The sequence below is a fragment of the Malus sylvestris genome, chromosome 14 (assembly GCF_916048215.2).
Source record: "Malus sylvestris chromosome 14, drMalSylv7.2, whole genome shotgun sequence".
Lineage (NCBI taxonomy): Eukaryota > Viridiplantae > Streptophyta > Magnoliopsida > Rosales > Rosaceae > Malus > Malus sylvestris.
In genome coordinates, this window is record NC_062273.1 from 12,712,562 (window position 1) to 12,719,240 (window position 6,679).

Consider the following 6,679-nt stretch of genomic DNA (forward strand, 5'->3'; position numbering starts at 1 on the left):
ATTATCTATTTTTCCTCTCTTTTGATTCACTTTAAAAAAAAAAACCCTAGCCATTCCATACACTTTCACCACTACTAAAGTCTCATTGCAGAAGGCTGTTCTTGGAGAAGTTCTACATTGGAATTGCTTCAAGGGTTTCCTCTCTTGAATTTATTTTCATGTTGTGTATTTTCATTTTAATTTTTGTGCACATGATGTGTAACTAAGTTCATAGTTGGGATTTCGACGTAGCCTTGCAAAATTGATCCATGTTTTTAAGTTAAAGTATTCAGTTTATCAATCTGCTTCCTGTTTCATTCATTGAATCTATTGTTAAATTTGTTTGTTGATTTTAATGTTTTATCACCATTAGGGTTAACTACATATCATTTAATCAAGATTATAGTAAACATCATGCTTAATCTTGGTAGATCTATGAATGAATGAAGAGAATGCTATGCAAACATCTTGCCATGTATTTTCTTTGGTTCTTTAACGTTTTCTTGCATGCTAACGACTCTTAATTAGGAACCGAAGTTGAACATCCCAATTAGGTTCCAGATTAGAAGACTTTGATCAAAACCACATATCATATGGTTGATCATATATATGTAAAATGAACTCAGGAAACAGGTTGGTAGTTGAATGCGGCATAACTTTATAAACATGGAATTGGTTTTGTAATGGTGAATTCGAATCCCTGACCTCATCTCCATTGTTTCTACATCACTATATTATTCGTTGCTACATATTTCTTGCATTTTAAGTTATTTAAGTTTACAGCATAAAAACTACTCTCAATTGGTTACTTCTTTAGTTAGGGTTCTTTCAAAGTTAGTAATTCATAGAGGTCCAATCAGTCCTTGTGGTTCGACACCCTTACTTGTGCCATTATACTAACCATATTTTTGCACTAGGAAGGAACACAACAAAATTATGGTGTCGTTGTCAGGGACTGATTTCAGTCCCCTATAATTGATTGTTTTTGTTTAAAGCCCTATCTATTTTCATATAAAGTTTAGATTCCTAAATTCTTTTTTATTTGGTTTTTTCTCACGTAGTATATGTTAGATAAACTAGCTGAGATAGGTCAAAGACTTGAACGGTTAAAGGCCAACACCTTTGAGAACTTTGTATTAACTAATGCTTCAATTAACTGTGAAGAAGAGGACGATAATTCTTCTAGATCAATGAGTGTAGGTGCTTATTCTGAGCACTCTAATTCGGATGGAGAAGAAGAGATGGCTGACAATAATGATGACAATTGAGCTTAGGAGGATTATGCTCAAATGATTATACCAAATTCACCTTCATGCATCTTGTTGACTCCTAAAGCTAGAAACTATGATCTCAAATCTTCACATTTTCACATGCTTCCTTCTTTTTATGGTTTAGCTAATGAAGATCCGTTAGCCCATATTAAAGAATTCTATAATGTTGTGAGTGGTTTACCTTTACAGGGAGTGAATGAAGCAAATATGAGGATGAATGTCTTTCCTTACACATTGAAAGATAAGGTGAAGGGTTGGCTAATGACTTTAACACCTGGTTTGCTCACCATTTGGGATGTCGTGGCTAAGAAATTATTAGATAAGTTTTTTTCTACTTAAAAGACAGCCACTGATAACTCATATATTTCATGCATTTATACCATCCATTTCTAGCCTATTTGTGATGTTTTTGAGTTAAACTGGTTAAATTTTACCTTATTTTGTGTTAGTGTGCAGTTACATGTACTTTAGGATCAATTTGAAGGCAAAAGAAGTGAAAAAATGCCATTTTTGGGGTTGACCCTTATTCAAACGTGGAAAAAAGTTTAGTGGCCTATTTTGAAGCTTAAATAAAGAATACAAGATAAATCTGGCCTGTTAGAAGACTAGGAACAAAATGGAAAAGGAATGGGGATATCTAGCCTGATTTGGAGGAGCCAAATAAGGAAAAACGTTCAAAACTTTGGCTTAATGGTAGGGATCACCTTGCAATCAGCTACATCCCCTTTTAGCCTACAAATACTAGAGTTTCAAATCACTTTTTCACAAGCCCCCCTTGGGGTCGCCCAGAGCTCTCTCTTTTCTCCTTCTTTAGCCTTTCTTCCAGAAACAAAACCCTATTTTCCTTCACCATCCGCTGCCACCAAAGAAACCACGCAGCTGCGCTGTTCTTAGAGAAGTTCAATATCAGAATTACTTCAAGGGGGGTTTTTTCTATGAACTTTAATTTCACTCATGTTGTTCTTGATATTTATATATTCTGTAATCAAGTTGTGTAATTAGGTTCATAGCTGGGGATTTTGATGTAGCCTTGCAAAACTATTCTATGTTATTAAGTTAAAATATTCAAAATATGTGTTCTTGTTTCATTCACTGATTTTATAGTTTAATTTGTTTGTTAATCTTAATGTTTGATCACCATTAGGATTGCTTATGAATTATTTGATCAAGGTTATAATACACATCACACTTAATCTTGATGGACATGTGAATGAATGAAGAAATTGCTATGCATACATTCTGCCATGTGATTTCTTTGGTTCTTTGAAGTTTTCTTATTCTTAATGGATTCTTAGTTGGTAATTTAAGTTGAACATCACAACTAGGTTGTAGATTAGGAGTACTTGATCACAACCACACATCAAATGGATGATCATAAATGAGTAAAACAAACCCTAGTTGTAGATTGGAGAGTTGAATGCGTTTTGACTTAATTTTCATGGAATTGGCTTGTAACGGTGAAATCGGTATCCTTAGTTCCATTCCCATCATTTCTAAATCAGTCTATTATTCATATTTACATTCTCTTGCCTTTTAAGTTACTTTACTTCTCAAATCAAAATCCAAACTCAATTTGTTAGTTTCATTGTTTAGTTAGGCTTCTCATAAAGCTAGTAATTTGTAGAGTTCTAATCAGTCCTTGTGGTTCGACACCCTTACTTGTGCCATTATACTATCCTTATATTTGCACTTGAAAGGAACACAACAACCACTTTGAGAGGGCAAATCTTTAACTTTAAGCAAGATGATGTAGAACCTTTCAATGAATGTTGGGAGCGCTTCAAAGGCCTTTTGCTGCAATGTCCACATCATAGGTTACCTCCTTACTTACAAATGCATATTTTTTATGATGGATTAACCCAAACATGTCAATAAAATGTTGATAATGCAGCAGGTGTGGCTTTGAAGAAAAAGAATGATCAAGAGTTATATAACATCTATGAGATGTTGGGATCTAATGCTCAACACAAAGATACAAGAGGTAAAAGAGTTGGAGTGTATGAAATGAGTTCTAATAATGATCATTACAGGTGGCTAGTTTTGAAAAGAAGCTTGATTCTATGCTCAATATGGTGCCTAAGATAGCTGAGGTTTGCCATTTGGAACATATCGGGCCATCCTACTTATCAATGCTCAACTAGTTAGGCTTATCCCGAATTTGTCCAAGAGCATGTGAATCTCATGAACTCTTACAATCAAAGGCCAAGGAATGATGCATACTCTAATACATATAACCCTAGTTGGAGAGATCATCCCAACCTCTCATGGAAGAATAACAATCATTTTCAAAATTTCCAACCAAAGCCTACCACTACACTTGAAGATACGGTCAAAATGCTAGCTCAAAACACCGTTCAATTCCAAAAACATTCGGCTGTTCTAACCAATATGGAGACACAATTAAGTCAGATTACAGATGCTTTGAGTCAAAGAGTGGCCTGAAAGTTTCCGAGGCAACCGGTGATACTTTAAAAGAACCAAGAGCATGCCAAATCAATTACTACACTTAGAAGTGGTAAGGTTATTAATAATGGAGTTGGCAATGAAGTTACTAATGAATTAGATCATGTGAATGCATGTGCCACTCAAGAAGAGAATGAGAAACCGAATGATGATCCAAGCAATGCCACTTTTGCATTTGAAGCTACAAATCTTCACAAGGTTAAAAAACCTTACACTCCGCTTATCCCATTTCTTGGAAGACTTGCCAAAAGCAAGCAGGATAAGTCATTTAAAGAAAATTTTGATATTTAAAGTAAAGTGAATGTTAATTTACCTTTGCTTGATGTCATTAGGAATATGTCAGCATATGGGAAATTCTTTAAGGAGCTGAACAACTATAAGAGAAAGTATAGACCTAATGAGAAGGTGATGGTGTTTGAAAATGTGGGTGATGTGTTCTAAAGAAAGCTCCAACAAAACTCAAGGATCCGGGCAGTTTTTCTATCATCTCTAATCTTAGTGCCGCAACCACCCTAGCTCCACCACCATCCAATTCTAGTAAGGTTGTTCCAAATTCAATTCTTTCTAACCCCATTCTACCAAATGTACCTTTTCCTTGCAGGTTTTTGCAATCCAAGAAAGAAGAGGGAAAGAAAGACATCTTTGAAACCTTTCCAAAGATTCAAGAGAAAGAATTGGCTGGAGAATATCTAGAATTCATCAAAGAGGATGTACTTGAGACAACCATCCCTGAAGAAGTTGGATTTTATGACACATGACAAGTCACTGCCCTCACACTAAACCTAGCTAGGAGCAACATTCCTGAAAATTTTGAAGTAGTGTTTGTCTTTGAGTTCTTGTCGCAGTACATAGGTAAGCCACCTCAAATTTCAATTTCATTTTCTACTAACATGTTGATTTCAATGATTCAGGCACCCACCCTAGAATTTTAACCATTACTAGATCATTTCAAGTATCACCTTCCATTCAAAGATCAAGTCCATGCTGCTGGTCCTAGTGAGGATTAAATGGAGGTGTTATCAGGCTGGAAGACGTTAAAGCAAACGCTTTTTGGGAGGCAACCCATGTGTTCAACTAAAGAGACATTGGAGTTTCAGGCTCCTACAACCAGATTTGCTTTCATTTACCCTTCTCTTTTTTTTTTTTACTTTGCCATGATTGTCTTGTTTGCTAGTTATCTTTTATTGCTTTCTTGATTTAGTTTATTTTTGAAACATTGAGGACAATGTTTGGTTTAAGTGTGGGGGGGGGGGGGGTAAACAAATTACTTTTCATGACTTATTTTCGAATTTCACCACCTATCACTACTAATGTTGTTATTCATTGTTTCAAAGTGTTTTATTGTGTCATAAAAACAAAATTTTGAAAAACAAATCGAAATTTTTGAGAAAATACCAAAAAGAGTCATTTTTGTTGCTTGTTTGTGTCTTAGGGTACCTTTCAACACAATGATGAGGATTTGGTTTTAATTGCATGACTGTTAAAGAAAATTACAAACATGGGTGGAAGTTTGATATGCTCTTTGGTTAATACTTAATCGTAGTTGTCATTTACGAATTCACATGTAATCACAAAGGAAAAAAAATTTGTTTTTGTAACATGCTTGAAGGAAAAAACTCAAACTAACGATACAACCCTGTGAGACTTGAGCCTATTCTTTGTTTAGAGAGTTATTAATCTGTGATATTCTTGTTTTCTAAAGTCGTTGCATGATTTCATTATTTCTTTGCTTGGTTGCTACTTAGAATGCTTTTTCATCATTTTAGTTCCAAATACTAGAAGTCATGCCCGTTTCATTCAAAGCATAAAATTGATTACATAACAAATAACAAGATGAAGTTGTTTAGTTACCATCAGAACTAAAAAACCTTATCCCTTGCATATGTATTGTAGGTTTAACCCATTTGAGCCTTATTTAGCCTATTTTCTTTGTTAGCCTGCATTATCCTTACCTAACCTAGCATAGGTATATCCATACCCTTGTTCTTAAAGAATAGTGAAGCATAACTTGTTGGGAATTCCTTTTGATTTACGATTTGTAGAAAAAACAAGTGTGGGGGAAGAATTTGTTCTTTTGAATCCAGTAGAGTAGTGTGTATGTTTCAAAGAAAAAAAGAGGAAGAAAAACGTTGAAAAAGAAACAGAAAGAAAGAAGAAAAATGTTGAAAAAAAAGAGTTGAGAAAAGAAAAAAAATGGCTTGAAAAGAAGTAAGAATGAGTTCATAAGTGTTGGTTGTTGAAGAAGGGTAAAAAATTGTGAATCTGACCCTAAAGTCGTATCAATCTCCCCTTTGTGTTTAAAGTTGGGTGCTACAATCAAAAGTTCAATTCTAAGTGTTAAGTTCATTACTTTGCTTACTATCACTTTAAGAGCCCTTGTTTATCTTTAACCTTTCCTTGTTAGCCAATACCTTAGTCCCATTACAACCCTTAGACTTTTATCTTGATTGTTATGTGTTTAAATATGTGGAGTTTGAAATTGGTACGAGCATATGGAATCCCTAGTTCTCACTTCTAAGCAATGACATTTTGTTCATGAGATCATATACTATTTGTCTTAATAATTCCAAAAAGTGTCTTCTTTGTTATAACATATGTGAGTGCTAGTTTACATGTTTACATCAATCTTCTCACATATACTTAGTATAAGGAGTGTAGTCTATTGATGCACAAAATCAGTGAGGACTTTGGTACAACAGAAAGTGTTAAGTTTATGACCTTCGCTAGATTGCTCCGGTCACTAGTGTGGATAAGTATGTAAATGGATAGAGGCAGGGAAGCAAACACAAGGTGTACATGGTTCACCTAGATTGGCTACGTCCACGGAGTAAAGGAGTTCTTATTAATTGTGAAGGGTTTACACAAGTACATAGGTTCAAGCTCTCCTTTAGTGAGTACAAGTGAATGATTTAATACAAATGGCATTAGGAAATATTGTGAGAGAATGATCTCTATTTATAGAAGAG

At 34.6% G+C, this 6,679-nt stretch overlaps 1 pseudogene; it reads right to left on the reverse strand.

Annotated features, from left to right (window-relative positions):
• Nucleotides 1-2,960: 2,960 nt before the first annotated feature.
• On the reverse strand, nucleotides 2,961-3,067 carry LOC126601031 (small nucleolar RNA R71; annotated as a pseudogene).
• Nucleotides 3,068-6,679: the final 3,612 nt, after the last annotated feature.